This window comes from Mixophyes fleayi, chromosome 4 (assembly GCF_038048845.1).
Source record: "Mixophyes fleayi isolate aMixFle1 chromosome 4, aMixFle1.hap1, whole genome shotgun sequence".
NCBI lineage: Eukaryota > Metazoa > Chordata > Amphibia > Anura > Limnodynastidae > Mixophyes > Mixophyes fleayi.
The window spans coordinates 149,875,636-149,890,770 of NC_134405.1; the positions used below are offsets into that span (position 1 = coordinate 149,875,636).

General features: G+C 36.6%; 1 protein-coding gene across 3 annotated transcripts in view; it reads left to right on the forward strand.

Moving 5' to 3' along the window:
- The window catches only part of TAF3 (TATA-box binding protein associated factor 3), a 91,056-nt gene that overhangs the window by 54,772 nt on the left and 21,149 nt on the right, over window positions 1-15,135 (forward strand). The window lies entirely within an intron of this gene.

Below are 15,135 nucleotides of genomic sequence, written 5' to 3' on the forward strand. Positions count from 1 at the left end.
CGAACAGCTGACTGTCTTGACAGTTCACCTTTAGTGTTCCCACCTTCCACACTCTCCTCATTCCAACCATACCGCACAGAAGTGTCAGTCGCAAATGGTGGCTTTAATATTGGCATCTGATAATGCTTCTGTTTTATAGTAGCTTTACACTTTCTCCCCCACTAGCTACAATTGTAAATCTACTACCTTATGTATCAATTGCTCCTCACCTCTCATTTGGGCAGTCCACCTTTACTTCTGTTTCAGATTGTGTGTTACTTATTTGTATCCTGATCTCCTCAATGTACAGCGCTATGTAATATGTTGGCACTTTATAAATAAAGGATAATTGTGAATACATGATTATCTTGTTGGCTTATTACTACAATCTGAGATCTTGTCACTCATTCACTTGTTTTTTCAAACTGGACTATTGGAGTATGGGTAAGTTATTTTATCCTATTTGTCTGTTAACGGTAGGGGCGTGAATGTATAAAATGATACTTCTAAATGATTGTTTTTAGTTTCTGTGACGCTGTTAAGTGTACTTTCAGAGCTCACCATTCACTAGCGGTGCCATTTTTTTATATATTTTCCTCAGTCACTTTATCTACATTAATCTTTTGTAATTATCTCGTAACAATACAATAGCTTTGGGACGTGACCGTGTGTGTGTGTATGTGATATCATGGGTACAGATATTTCTTCATTTTGAGGTGTCTGGGGTTAGAAACTACAGATAATTACAGCAGGCAAAGAGATCGTAGACACAACTCCCAAAGCTTGCGTATACCTGTACAGGGTATAGCCTAAAATTATATCTAGCATACACTTGCTGCTTGCCCTTTACTGCCCTGTGCAGATATCTATTACTTTAGTTTAGCTTCTAGTGTACTAAAACGTGTGACGTTTCATCTATAGAAGTGTGATGGTGACTTTTTTTTTTCCCTGCGTTTCAGCCAGATAATGCATACACACACCTTTTTGTGATCTTTGTATGACCCAACGAGTCCACTAGATACCAGGCCTTAACAGAATCGGGAAGACAGAAATACAATGCTTAAAATATATCAAGAATCTGTCTAATCTGACTTTTCATGTTTTCCTAATCAGACCTTCTATCCCATGTAGTGATGTGTTTGGCTATATTTTACTTATCAGCAGATATTTTATTGCATTGGGGAGTGTGCTGTTGCTTTCAAACTCTCATTGTGTTTTTTTGGTGTGTAATATTACCCTAAGCTCCTCTTATCAGTTCACTGATATAACTGATAAATGATTGAACCTTTAGCTGTGTAACCCACAAAGCATCTATCTGATTGCATTGATTTCTTGTGTGGTTCGAGTAATGAAATGGAAAACAGTCTGGCTTTCAACTCTCCCCAGTGGGTTAATTCATTTCCTTTAAGAGCAAAGCTTGGCTACATTAAGTGCATATGTATTTATATTCATTATGAAGGGCTGGTTAACTCTTTTAACACAGTCTTGATTTCCCTCGAACATAGTCCTGCCCACCTATCTTTTGGAGGAGTAAATACATTGATAACTTCATATTACTGTACACATCATTAAATAACAGCATAACTCTCTGGATGGAAAAGTCAGTCTCTTAATTGAATGTTTGAGCTGATGATCTTCATTGAATTGTTAATTACAGCATTATTTTTCATCTAGTGATTTTGATCTCTTCCATTTCCAATTTACATGCCAGTTATTTAACCTCCAAGACATTGCCTTTTGCTTGACCACTGTGACGTTCATTGCCAGTTTGATTTACGATATAACGATAGCATACCTGCCCAAAGTCTGGTTTATCAGGATGAAATTTTTAAGTAGACTATGCCACCTTTTAATATGAATCTGAAATATGAGCAGATTTGAGATAAGTGCGGAAGCGAGTGCACACTATGCTCGTATATTTTAGTATCATTTATATCTTACATTCTTATGATGCAATTGTGTGTTGTGTTCTTTCTCCATTTAGGACAAAAGGGTGAAAGTTTAAATCTGCAATTTTTCCTCTAATAAAAACATGTTCTGGTGAAGCAACCTTGTAGAAAATATTTTATTGCGATTCCTATCTGTTTACAACTTGGACTTGAAAGTCCTTTTCTCAACCATCTCCCTAACATTTACGTAATTTTTAAATGAAAACTGTACTATGCAGAAGTGCAAGGGCCGTTTCCGAACACTAAACTGTGCTTTTTTTGTTCCATAAGGATCACCTCCCATATTTTGGAGCTGGTGACTGTTCTAGAAAATTATCTTTACCCCTAAGATGTAGATACCTAAAGTTGAATTATCGGAGAAACACATTGACCACCATAAAGAGCTTTGCCGTTTTTTTCCTACTCTCTATACTCGTGGCCATTACCATTGCACACCTGCTTCTGATACAAATATGAGCTCGGACATTTCCCTAACATTTGAACTCTCCAGGCCTGATACATTCCAAATATTTTGTGTCAATCTCCTGTTGATTCACCCGATTTAATATGTGACATACTTGCCTCCTATCAATTCTGGTGAGGCTAGCCAACTAGCAAGACCAAATGTACAATGTTCTGGTCCAGAAAGCTAGAGGATTCTACATTTTAGGGCAGTGTTGGCTAACCTGTGACACTCTAGGTGTTGTGAAACTACAAGTCCCAGCATGCTTTGCCAATATATAGCAGCTTATTGCTGGAAGGGTATGCTGGGACTTGTAGTTTCACAACACCAGGAGTGTCACAGGTTAGCCACCACTGTTTTAGGGTATGAATCTTGGTAACCTTAAACTTTTTTATGTCTTGCCTTCCTTCCCAATTAATTAGCAACAAAAATATATTTTAAAATGGCTTCTAGCTTAGCTGTTCAGACTGTGCACTGCGGCTCCTTGGTGTTCCACAGCGATCTCACAGGGGTGAATGCGAGGTTAAAGCAGGGGACTACTTGCCAATTATTTTGGCTTTGGGTGTCTTGAAGCTGTGAGCTGAAACCCAGCTAGTAAATTACCGTATTAACTGTTTTTCTGCGCACGATTACCGTAATAACGGTAATCGTGCGCAGGCCGCTGGATTTTCGGCGTTTCCGCTGACAATTGAATACGCCACTAAGGGTGCCTCGAACTGAGAAGGTTTGGGATCTACTGTCCTAGGTACATCATAGCTGGGCAGGCTGCAATAGTGAGACCACAACGGTATATAATACATAATACCAGTGGCAACCCAATGACATTTGATCCAGGTGTGATGGCTGAACTGGATGAATAAACCAACCTTTTTTTTTTTTTTCTCCTTATGACAAATTGCAAAGGAGTTACTACTTTTAATTCCAGCTTGCCAGTTTTGCTGGTTAGCGTTCATCCCCAGCTTACTGCTAACTTTCATTGTGTGCTGGTGTTTCCTAGTACCCCAAAGAGTATAAAGAAAAGAAACCCATAATGGGTTGAAGCTCTAATTATATATTTTAAATATTGATGTGAAGTATTATGTGACCTTGACCATTTTATTTTTTAATATGTGATATTTCTTTTAGTTAGGGGCAAATTATCAAGGTCCAGGCAGTGAAATATAGGAATAAGGATATTGCCCTTAGTGGCTTACGCTTGTCTTTTGTAGTAAAATATAAAGCAAATACCTTTAAACATACATATATTATATAATATTGTATTTAGCTGACTTGCGGCTTTGGTATTAATTTTCATTGTTTCTTTTCTAGGCCTTTGCTTGGCCTGACCTTCCATGTGAACCCTGCGTGAATGTAAACACTTTCTGGGGATATTTTGATGCAGACCCAGCAAATCTGGAGAGTATTAGTGGCCTAGTGTTTGAGGGAAGTCTGATTCTCTGCGTAATTGTCAGAAGCTGCTTTCCAACCCCAGATCTTACATTTGTTTAAAGTTTTCTAGGGTTCACTGGTAATGTTTTACTTATCTCTTTTTCAGATATAATTAGTAAAACACATAATTGGTTTGATTTTAAAGGGAAAAAGAATGAGTAAACTTGTCTGTATATTTCTATACTCTTTTTAGAAACTTTCCCAGCTCTATAAACTTTTTTTTTTTCTTCCTCATTTTTTTTTTTTCTATTTTTTTATTTAAAGCTACCCGTACCACAAATAGTTAACACTTCAACAACAGCCACAATAACAATATTTGCTGTAGTTTTAAGGATTAGATCTGGTCAGTATGACTGTTTTAGTGTATGTGTTAGGGCACATACACAGTTGAATTTTGACCCATCCAATGTGGATTCAGTTATTGTAGTCGTAGCCAGGTGGGTCAAAGGGTCCCTGCATTGGTCTTTGAAGAAGTGCACATGCGCTTCCTAAATTAATCTGTTGAAAACTTAATAAATATCAAATAAAGATCTCCTTAGAATTGATCACTTGTCAATTGCTTTCAGAGCTTGAACTCCTATTTAATCTTCCATTAAAACACAGAATGCACATTGACGGTCTGTGTATATGTGCCCTTATTGTGCCCACACAACATTCATGATTATGGTGAACATCAGCATCATTTTTTTGTAGAGAGCATTCAAGTGTCTTTCTAATTAATATGGTGTCAGCATAGTGCAAGCCATATTCATAGCTTACCAGCACTTCATTGTGAGTGGGTTTGGAAGAATGTACAAGAGGCCTTTTTAAGGCAGTTATACTGATTCATTAGTTTAGAGTTAAGCAGTCGAGGATTATGTTCAGCTTGGCATATTGCTGACATAAGTAGACCACTGAAACTCTGCTTAACTCAATGCACTTTTCCCCTTGTGCCATATGCTTGCCAGAGTAATCCATTAACTTGTCTAGATTACACCTTTTGATAAGACACTTTTATCAAGTTTGGTTTTGTATGAGTGCTCAGGAATCTCTGAAGGTAGTTTTCTGCTGGATCTACAATGCAAAACAATTCTACTTTTTTTTTGCTGAAGCTTAACAACTACTGTAACTACTCTATGATGAAGACCTGTAACAAGGGTCTTGTAGATTTGCTCAAGGTCCCAAAAAGAACAAACTCAACAAATGTTATCATCTTCTTGGGTAAACCAAAAGTTTGTGTGTTTTGTATATGTGCCATCAAGAGTGGAAGCGAGTAGTGTGAAGACAGCATGTTGCAGGTATGCTGTGTTTCGACTACTCATTTTCTCTCTTGATGGCACAATGCCTACATCTAAGTCTTCTTTGCTGCACACTGTAGGTAGTTTGTCTTACCAGACCCCCTTTGAATCTACACATACCTCTCAGGAATACCACCACACAGGATATAACTAAAAGCCACCCTGGTACATTTACTATGGGAAAGGGGACTTGAGTTTAATAGATGGCACAATTGTAGCAGGTTGTATGTAACTTACATGATACAGTATACAGATCAATCTACAATACAACTCTCAATCACAGCTATAATGCAGTTATTAATCAGCTCACTATTCGCATCTCTCCATGCATATTAGATAGATTCTGACAGTCAGCATGATATGCCCACACTAAGCTTTCTTGCTCTTCAGGAATCTCCTCTTTTTGGTAAAATAAAATTAGACAAAAGAAAAATGGATCAATAGAATTGACTTGAGTTAGATTGATTCAGCACAACCCTTAATGATGAATGTAACTGTTCACGTGAACAACACAAAGGGCTGAGTGGTCATTACAGCTCGGTCAGTAAGCGCAGAAGCATTAATCCCTCATACACATGTAATAAACCCAAATAAAGGGCATCAACAGCACCACACTTATTCTTACACTCTGAGTAATGTAAACAAGACAGTCCGTTATAAACGTTGGGCACTGTTGGTACACTTTGTAAATAACCGAGGTTATAGTGAATGTCAGTGATCTGTTCAGTAGATAACTTTTTAATAGTCCTCCATAAAAAGACTTAACAGGGAATAATTGTCTGTGTAATTTGATAATGCAAGTATGCAATGCTGTAATCGCAAATCCATACTGTTCCTGAATTTTGCACTTTCATCTGTCTCTCTCTCTGTGCTATATATATATTTCAACTGGGAGCCGATTTATCTGTGACCATGGAGGCATGGAAAGCATGGCTCAGCTGCAATCAGCAGGGACCTCCTCTTGTTTGCAGTCCTCTCTGCTCACACACATTTTTCCCAGGCCAAAAGACTCCCTCTCTGGCCAGGGACTAGCTTTGAATGTCCACAATACCAAAACTTCACTGGTTCGCCTGGAAGTTCACTGGCATAGAGAGGTCCCTTGTGAAATGTGTCCCCCTGAACACTCTTAGCAACTCTGTGTAAACTGTCTCCCCCCAGCCCTCCTGGCTTTAATGTTTTTGCTCTGTCTCACAAGGACTTTCATGCTCCACTGTCCTCCAGAAAGGACCACTCTGTCCTGCCCCCATTTATATCCTCCTCTTCTGTAATTGATGGTAGCGTGCTCCTTAATGCTTCTGTGCCCTCCTGCTCCGTCTCCCCCTCCTGTATGTAAGCAGTGATCCAGGCCCATTGCCACCATCTTGGTGAAGCCACAAAGTAGTGTATTAGTGTATGTATATTTGTTAAAGAACAGCTTGGTAGGTAGCACTTTAGTGTTGGTATATATTTTTAGTTGTGATGTCTGTGCCTCCTGTTATGATATCAACTGGATACGGGCTCTGTTAAGACTCCAGTTTTAAACTAGAAAGTCTGGTTGCAATGGCTGCTTGTATTGTGAAGACGACTTCAATAACTGATGACAGAGGATGTAACCTGGTAGAATACAGCATCACCTGAGCATCCAAATTCCACACATTGAAAACAGAGGGCATATGAAAGTCATGTTAGTGTGTCTGTAGTTCGTTCTATAGCCAAAGTTTGTTATTTACGGTGTTCAGCTGGCGCCAGACTTTTTGACAGGGGCAGAAAATGTAAAAATAAATAGTTAGAAGCCAATATTATGTAGTTTTTTTTCTTCAATGGATGAATTGCATGGCATTGTAATCTTCATGATCAAAAGGCACATGCTTAAGTAAGGTTGTGAGGAGTGGCAGTTTTTTGTTTTGTTTTTTTTGCTGTGTTGCAAACAATATGAAAGCATTCAACGCAAAAATGAATTAACTGGGTATTCTACACACCGCTTATAGATAGCCATATACAGTATATGTATAATTTCTCTAGATGGTTTTTACATAATGGAAGAGGGTCATCTCGGTAAAGTAATGGATATTTAATAAAACTCTAGCATTAAGTAGGACCTGTGTTTAGTCCAGTTTCCTCATCTTTAGAGTCCATTTAGTTTGTCCAAAGATTAATTTATAATTCTTTATGCCCTGTAATAGTGGATGTGTTATAAATAGTTACAAAACAGTCTTTCATATGAGATTTTAGGTAATGCTTCAAACGGTATCAGTGGCAGCAGTGGGTCACATGGGATACTGTGACTCCTTTAAAGGCACACATTTCATTAAATGCAGCATACTGTAAATATACTGTATGTAAGGGACTGTAAAATTGTGTTGATTATTTAACTAGTTTGTTTCAGTAGTTTCTATGTTAACATGTTTATGTATCCTTCTATCTTAAGGATTGTACATGTGCTAAAGTTCACAGCTTAAATTTTTTTATTTTTTTTTAACCATTCTGTGGGTAGCATTTTGCAGGCACGGTTCCCATTTAAGTTTATGATTTATAAAACAAGTGCTTGTTTCAAGACAAAATAATGCAAACAAAAGAAAAGTCACATTCCAGACCCCTGTAGTGGAGCCAGTCTGTCCGGCCCAAACATGCAGGTATTTTCACAGCCTTGTCTAATTATTGGAGTCTCTGTCATTTTTTTTTTTTTTTCTTTTTTTTACTTGTAGCAGCATTTGCAAAGTATTTGAAATGAAGTGAGAACAAGTATCAAATATTTATTTATTATTATTTTTTTAATCCTTCCACCAGAACTGTGGAATCACTGAGCAGGTAATACTATTTGGAAATAGAGAGGTGAAGGGGTTAGTAAAACTAGGTATTTAGTTTTTTGTTATTTTATAGAATTATGTTATCAATATGCACAAAGTCTACATTTAATATAGCTATTTAAGAACAGCCTGGTATGTTACCATATGTTTTTGTTATTAAAAATTTTTTCACTTTTTTGGGCTCAACCATTTTGCTTTGCCCGGCCTTACTATAGGTTTGGAGTTTTAAACCTGTGTGTATTCAAAATCCGTTTTAAAATGAGGGTATGTGGACATATCGATTATAAACATGGACTTGAGAAACCGTAGCGTGAACCTCTAAGATTAAGATGCAGAAATAAAACTTATTTACACTGTAAGACTGAGCAGTGTATTCTAGAGATCATCCACATAGAGCCTCTCTTCAAATCTGAATAGAATACACACCAACGTGATCCTGAAGACCTAGAGATCATTAATTTGATGGTAATGTGCGGGTGATAGTCGTGCAAACAGAAATGAAGTGGAGGGCAGACAATAATAGCTGGAGTATTCTCCCCAAGGATACGGATACCTTCAGTTCGCAATGCCTGGTTGGCCGCCTATGGTATGGGTGACAGTGAGGTGCTGCTAAGGCAGATTGCATTTAATTCATTTGTTTGAAACACCCATATTTAAAATATTGTTACAAAGCAAAATTAAATTTGTTAGTAGGTATTTGTATATTTGAAAACCAAAGTGAATTTAAGCTTATCTGTTTAATTTACAATTATAATTTACATTTAATTCAGGTCTTGAACTTATTTGAAGAGGTTTCTAATGTTGCCCATTAAATCTTGTGACAAATCTGGCCTGGTATCGTATCACACAGAGGCGTTCTGGCACGCTGCATTTGGTGGCTTATACCTAGACAGCAAAACCCAAAAAAACCTGTCTCGCGTATTGGTCAACAAATACTTTTACTTATTTCACTGCTTATCGAGCTATAGGCCACATTAGTCTGCATATGCATTTTTCATATTTTAAACAATCTTAAGACTCTGTCACTTCTGGACTAAAGAATGTATTTTCTAATGCCATTTGATGCAAGTAACGTACTTGATTTAAACAAAAGATTAGAGCTACACTTGACATACTATTTATAAAGCAAGCAATAGATATAATGTAAGCATTGTCTTCTGGTTCAGCGACAACTGCTAAAACGATTTACTTAAAATATAATGAATAATATTAAACATTACATGTTTAACAGTTGTAGAAAGGAATTCCATAGAAATAAATATAATAATTTTAATTAGCCATGTATGTATAATTTTTTTTTTCTCTGCTACTATATCTCCTGAAAACAAGATGGACTGTGCTTAACCAATGAGTTTGTCTACCGAAGTGTAAAATATGTATTTAGGTTTAACAGGAAATAATGGTTAAATAATATTTTACATAATTATGCCCATTGTATACTACTACTATATTATGCCCAGTTTCATAACTGTGTTTACCATTTATCAAGCAGAAATCTTTGAAGCAGTGGATTGTGTGTTGCCTTGCTTGTATAATGTGTGTAGGCTTTTCCCATAAAGACTTGTGTAAGATTTTAGTGAATAAGATGCATACCTGTTTTCAGCTTTATGCTCCTATAATGACACCTGGTACCACCTATTAAGGGAGCTGTTGGGATGAGTTGCTCCCTGCTCCTGCCACTTTCCTCTTCCTGCTGCTCTTTGCATTCTCCTGGATCCCCCTTTTCTAACCTGTAAGGACTTTCTCACATGCACAGTTGTGTGAAGGGGGGGGATATGTGGGAGACACACGTATAGTGCCAGTTCCTATCCGACTCTTACAATAGAACATTTACATGTACATTTTTAACCAACGAAGACTATACCTGTGTTTTTCGGTAAAACTGTGATTCATAAGTGAAATGACTGTGTGGGGTGGAGGGGGGTGGGGTTACAGCAGAACTATAGCATCCTAAACACAACTATTATTGATTTAGATATTCTGCCTGCCTGCGTTTTCCTGCAGGGGTTTTTCAGTGGAAAGGTCATAAAAAGTTTACATAAACCTCACCGAATCATAGCTGGTAAGCTTAATTGTTAGTGGTACATTGTAACATGATCATTGGTTTACATTTATTTAAACACTATGTCCAAAATCCTGACAATCCCAATTAAGCCAGCTTTAATTATAACCTGTTGTTGCACTATGCAGCGCTTTCCTCGGTGACACATATTAACTTGACCTCATTGCTTCAGTTAACCCCTTAATATTTAAAATGTTAACATTATTCAGGATGTTTTGTACAGATACCCGGCACACACTATTTTTAGCACTTCTAGAAAATGTGTTAATTTTTGAGTACAATATATAAAATATTTACTCTTGAACAGTTTGGTTTTGTTTTTTTTAATAAAGTTTGGTTTGTAGAAATAATTGCATTTTTCATACGCTTACCATTTATGTGGTGCAGATAGACATGTTGGAAATAATGTTAGAGCATGAAAATAAAATAAAACTTTATAGTGGGTAAGTAACTATTAGCAGTATTCCTGTTTGAATCTTCTCCATATTACTGCATCAGTTAATGGTAACAAGTATGTATAAAATGCATGTTCTCTGCTGTCTAAATACACCAAAATACTTAACAGCCCAATTTAATAAAAAAAAAAAAATCTCTAAAAGAGCTCTAATAGGTAATTTTAATATAGTATAATATAAAGCTTTTTGGTGTAGTACTACTCTGATAGCTGCCTTTTTTAATGAAGCATGTTTTTCCAAATAAATAAATTGGATGTTTTGGCCCAGGTTATGACAATAATCTTGCTTTTGTTTTACCACCCACGTGGCAGCTCTCACTTATTCATATAAGTAAACCGAGCAATTAAGTTTGTATCTTTGCTTACGTGGGTAGCTTTTCAAAATAAATATATATATATATATATATATATATATATATATATATATATATATATATATATATATATATATATATATATATATATGACACACACATACACAATGTATAAATATGTATTGATGTGGGTGTATATATAGATATATTTATTTGTAAGGCAAGTTGTGCATGCCTTGTTTTTTTTTTTTTTTTTTTTTTTTTTAATGCAGTTAACGGATCCATTCCGGTGCCTTTTGTAAGCCTTTTATACTTTTGTCTAATAAGCTTTTGAAAACAATTAGTGCATATTTCAAACTAAGTAAACTTGATTAAATAATTACACTAATAATGGACAGAAATGGAATATGAAGGGTTATCTCAAAGCTAATCCTTAAGTAATGGAATTGGTGTATCTGATTTTCTTCCTCGCAATTCTCAGTGTACAGAGGAACAAGACAAGCGGTTATGGGAAATAAGGGGGAGCCACTGGAGGCCAGCGAAGAAAACGAGACCTTATCTGAAGCAATTAATCAAGAAACTCATATTGTGGGACAATTATTCTAAGCTAATTCTAAAATAGCTTTAGAGCCCCAGGTCCTGAGATATTTTTCCAGAATTTTGTCAAGGTCATTGAGAGCAGTGGGGCAAGTCCTGCAATAAAAGGAAGGCATCCGTTGAACTAGTTAACAGTTTTATATCCACGTTTACTGCCAAACAGAGTGACGAAAAAGATCTGAAAAATAGCTGTGTAGATTTTATTTCTTCTAAAGTTCTTTGGCTTAATTGATTTATACACAGTAATATATTTTTGTTAACATTGTGTCATATTTGTTCCACTTGTTCAATGTGAACATTATTTCCTTATGCAGGAATACTTGAATGTTAGAGATTTACACTTGCTACCTTTTTTGACCTAGAACATTTTTATTTTATAAAAATTTACTTAAGTGCAAGAAATTGATATATTGTCCAGGCTAACAAAGATGAAATGGTTACATACATATGACACATGATGCACCGATAATAACATGATTTGTAACAGGTGTGTTAACTATTACAAATTACATCACTGTCTATGTATTAACATATGGCAAATGGCATTAACAAATACAATACAAAGTAAAGGAAGTGTGTAAAGTCATCACAAGAGATTATATAAAATGTTAGGCCTTACTCATTTGTGTATGTCATGAGGAGCCCAGGGCTTTCAGAATGCTGAGTGTCCTTTTGGTATTGCAGTACCTAGCCAAGAGTAAGATGCAACAAGCTCTCTATCTGGGGCATATTATTGACATGGGTTATTTGGAGAATGGAGAGGAGCAATCCTCTCCATTTCTAATCCTATTTTGTTAAAGGAGAAAATATTATTTCCTATTTATTCTATTAGATATTACAACTTTAGTTCATTTTGCACAGGGGTTTCCGCCGTCTAGATTACTAGCACGTATTGCTTCTACATGCCCTATTGCAAGTTTTGCTAAATACATTATTTTCTTTTGGTACCATGTATTTTTATAATGAGGCTGAATTGTTTTCTTGGGTACCCTGAAATAGATGCAGCAGCATAATGCACAAAGATTACAGGACTTCGTATTGAATTAAATTCTGCAAGTGTTAAATAGGGGGAGATTCAATTGCTGGCGATGTATCGTGCGGACATCGCGATGACCGACAGCGCGCATTGCCAGCCATTGCAGTAGGAATCCCCTTATTTTTCTGCGCATCTCTATCAAGTGCACGGAAAAATAAGTGGAGATTCCTGCCATAACATTGGCGTGATGGCTCTCTGGACGTTCCAGAGACACATTGCGCTGAATTCAATCTCCCTCATAGAATCTGTAGTTATCTTGGATTTAAAAGTATTTTGTGTATTTTGTGTATTTGTGAATACCATATGCACTGTGCTTAAAACCCAGATCCCACCAACGCTGCTTCTGCCAATGTAGTGGCTTGTGCAAAAAACATAGGATGGCTAGGAGTATTATATATAATTTCCTTATCAGAGGTTGCTATTTTAATTGCACTCTGACCTTTTTTGCACTGTTGTAGGACCCTCACTAATTCCCCATAGCAGTCATGGGTTTTTAAAGTTTTGTCTCTGGAAATATTCCTATTTTTCTAATAGTTATATTCTTATGTCTTATTGAAGTTCAATGTGTGTACACTATATTAAAATCAAGTAGTAAACATTTCATGATGGTTTGTATTTCCCCAAAGTGTGTCTAGGCATTACCATGCTCATCAGCTGAAGTGTACCTGGAAATTATTTGAAAATGTGGGCAACTATGGTTAGTATGTATAATACACCTGCTTGTTTATAGCAGCACTATAGTTTGTTTATACCTTAGTATCTAAGGTTGTGTACCTACATGTTTTGCATTGCTGGAATACAAGTGTTTTCAGAACTGCTTTCACTGGAGTAAATGAGAATGTGTGAGCATTTTTTCCTAAAAACAATTTCCTCCTACTGTACTAGCAAATAGTATGTTACTGTAATCACGAATGACACAGATGTAGTGATTTACGAGACCAATTTATTGTATCTGACAGGCGGAGAAAATAGGTGGATATATCCTTATCATAAACCATATCATAAATAACAAAGGCAAAGCACTTGGAATACGCATGTGGTGTCAGCAGCAAGTCTCTGTAAACAGACTGGTCTAGTATGTAGTCATAGAAACCCCAGAGTCCTACAGTTATCAAGGCCCTCTGCAGCTATGTGATACAACAGTATTACCATATATATTAGTCCATTTATAATATTCAGTGTCATTCCTGGTTTGTTGTGTATCCAGCATTCGTTCTCCTGTGGCTACATGCAAATAAGATTGTTAGTAGGTGCATAGTATAGATATGTCAGAAATCTGGATTATTTTAAAAACTGAACATTTTATGGCTGATGCTTACATTAACACTTGTGTGGCAAAAACAAATGTAACATACATCTGGCACACGTAAACACTTACATGCTCATACTATGAATATATCTACTTGTGTGTAAGTAGCTTTTCTGTGGGATTGGACTAGACAGCTAACCTTCGTTTACCACACGCATCAGAGAGCCTTGGGAGCCCCTGACCTGACGCAGGTTCACAGGTTGTCCTTCAGTCTACTTTTGGTAGGTACTTACCACTGCATACCTGGAACACCCACATAATTTTGCCCCTGTCAAAGAGGCTCAGATCATTACACTTGGCCATTTTTCCTGCTTTCAAGACATCAAGTTCAAGAACTGTCAGTTCACTTACTGTCTAATATATCCCACCCTTTGACAGATGTCACTGTAATGAGATAATGTTATTTGCTTCACTTGGTGGTTTTAAAGTTGTGGCTAATCGTTATGTATGATAGATAGAGATAGGTAGATATATATTGCGTGTGTGGAGAGAGAGGAAGTGTCACATGACAAATAACAGAATTTACCTTGTCATCATTTATGCCATCAAAGTATTTTCAATTAGAAGTCATTTGTTAAAAAAAAAAAAAAAAAAAAGTAAGCACACCCGATGGTTTAGAGGAGTTTGTGGTGGGCTCAATTGTGAGGTTTTCTGTGGCTGGAAAACTCCATATCACTCAACTACTACCATGCTTGGCGGTTGGTATAAGGTTCTTATGCTCTTTGGTGAAAATCAAAAACATGGCATTGCGCATTAAAATGAGACATCTCCACTTTGAGCTTGTCTCCCTAGAGGACATTATTCCAGAAGTCTTGGTGTTGCATGGGAATGTAATACAATCCATATTGTGATTTTTGATTTTTGGGTTTTTTTTGGGGAAATGTTACTTTCTCCTGGCTACTCTTTCATGAAATTCATATCTGTTTAGTCTTTTTCTGCAAGTAGTTTCGTACATTTTAAAATGTACTGTGTTGACAGAGGCCTGTAAATGAACATCATATGGTCTGATCTTTGGGTAAATTTGTTAGGAAGTCTACTCGAAGTTTGGCAGCTGTCTTCAGAGTTCTCCATTTGAAAATATTCTCTCACTGTGAAGTGATGGAATTCAAATACTTTGGAAATAACCTTTATAGCTCTTTCCAGACTGATGAGCAGCAGCAATTGCTACTCTGAGATCACTACATTTGTATTTTTTCTTTTTGGCATGGTATGAACAAAACCCTGAATGCTCCGGACTGCACTACCAAAGCTTTCAGCTTTTATGTAGTGGTGGTAGCATTTCTTGATGATGACTTGATCAGGAGGAGCATCTGGCTGTCCAGTTACCGCAACATTGTAGGGTTACGAAGGGAAATCTGTGGTGATACCGTATTGTCACTTTATCTGCGCAGCCACGCACTGCAAAGCTAATTCAATATGCCTCATGGTATCTTTTATTGAATAGATAATGAAAAATTAAAAAAATGTTAATTGTGAGTTGTTTCATGCGGTTAGATTTATCA